Source organism: Asparagus officinalis, unplaced genomic scaffold (assembly GCF_001876935.1).
Source record: "Asparagus officinalis unplaced genomic scaffold, Aspof.V1 AsparagusV1_Un681, whole genome shotgun sequence".
In the NCBI taxonomy this organism is placed as follows: Eukaryota; Viridiplantae; Streptophyta; class Magnoliopsida; order Asparagales; family Asparagaceae; genus Asparagus; species Asparagus officinalis.
The window spans coordinates 1-1,976 of NW_017972941.1; the positions used below are offsets into that span (position 1 = coordinate 1).

Consider the following 1,976-nt stretch of genomic DNA (forward strand, 5'->3'; position numbering starts at 1 on the left):
TCCGTCGCAGGTCCCGCCCTAGCCCCGACTATGGCCGAGCTCGCAGCCCAGTCTATGATCGTTACAATGGACCTGCCTCATATGAGAGGGAGCCGAGTCCTGGTTATGGTCGCTACCGAAGGTAAGCAAAAATGTAAACCCAAGAAACCAAGTAGGTTTCTGCATTGTTGAATGTTTTTTTTTTTCTTTTTGCTCCCCACTCTTGGCATTCCAAAGAACAATATGTGGTAGGCTTAGTTGCGGATAGACCGCCTGTACTATTGCCCAATTGCTGATAGACTCGTGTAGTTCTATTGTTGTAGATAGAGCACTGAGCGAGTTTTTTTATTCTTTGAAATTTTTTATTTAACAAGAATTTCAAAGGTTAAATGAGTCAAGAGTCCAAAAACTGCCTTGCGATCTATCCACAGTTGGGCCATCATACAGGGTTCTATATGCAATTAACCCTATATGATATGGTTAATTGCCCAATTGCTTATAATAGACTCATGTAGTTCTATTGTTGCAGATAAAGTACTGAGCGAGTTTTTTTGTTCTTTGAAATTGTTTTATTTAACAAGAATTTCAAAGGTTAAATGAGTCAAGAGTTCAAAAACTGCCATGCGATCTATCCACAGTTGGTCCATCATACAGGGGTCTATATGCATTTAACCCTATATGATATGGTCTAGGAAGCTATGTGTCTATATGCAAATAACCCTATACAATATGACCTAGGAAGCAATGTAAGATTAGCCTGTACTATTGCCCAATTGCAGATAGATCCCCTCTAGTTATATTGTTGCACATAGACCACTGAGTGAGTTTTTTTTATTCTTTGACAATTCTTTATTTAACAAAGATCTCCAAAGGTTAAAAGAGTCGAAAAGCTGCCTTGCGATCTATCCACGGTTGGGCGATTGTACAGGGGTTTATATGCAATTAACCCTATATGATATGGCCTAGGAAGCTGTGTGTCTACATGCAAATAACCCTATACAATATGATATGGCCCAGGAAGCAGTGTAAGATTATTATCAACCTTGGTGAAATGAGGACTAGAGGTAATGAGATGATGTTTACTGGAGTGTTCTATGAATACTGATCAGTTTTGTTTCTTTGTTTCGTGGAGTATATACTTTTTTGACTGGAACATTCATTTCATGTACCAGTGATGAGGTTAGTTACTGACATTTTATTGATTTTTTGCTACCCTTTTTTTGGCAGCCGATCACCTGTTCGAAGGTCCAGGACTTGAAGCACGTGCAGGGGGATGATGGGATATGAAGTTTAGGCTTCGACATAAGGACCTTTGGCCTGTGTTTTTAGGTTGTAGAAGGGCAAAGACTTCCAGAAAAACTCCTAGTGACGTGTTTGGGTATGCCATGTAGAATTATTTTTATTTGAAGAACATTTTTTTACTTTTGCTTGTATGGTAGGTAATCTTTTTCAGCGACTAGTTTTTATGCACGTGTAATGCATGTGGTTAAATGTCAAAAGATTTATGGACTAATATTAAAAAAGGCCCTATTATATCTACTCAATCATCAAAAACTATTGACTCAACTGTAATATATTTCTTTGAGTATATGCATGTGAATGATCTTTTTATTGCTTTTTACGTAAGTTTGTTTCTCTACCTCATTTTGGTATATGCCGAAGAGAGAATAAGATACCCTTTTTGTTAAGAGATTCTATCCTATATATTTAATATTACATTAAACAATTTGAGACACTAAATAACTTTACATATAAAGGACCATGATTTCAAACCCATTTGAACAATTAGTTTATTTTTCAATAGATATAAGGTTTTCACATGAAGCAACTAATCTAGTATCTTTATAAAATAAAATATGGGTAAATAACAAGTTATCGATAGCGGATAGCGTCGCGTGGCTTTGAGGCATCCTTAAGGCTATTTTGGGCTATTGCGGTAAAACAGTGGTAAAAAACGTAAAATCAAATAGCGGTCTAATTTAGATATGTATAAATAC

At 36.4% G+C, this 1,976-nt stretch overlaps 1 long non-coding RNA gene across 1 annotated transcript; it reads left to right on the top strand.

The window, feature by feature from the left end:
• On the top strand, window positions 1-1,523 carry LOC109828058. Its single transcript, XR_002243578.1, has 2 exons — window positions 1-121; window positions 1,207-1,523. It is a non-coding gene; the product is annotated as an uncharacterized LOC109828058 (long non-coding RNA).
• The last annotated feature ends 453 nt before the right edge of the window (window positions 1,524-1,976 follow it).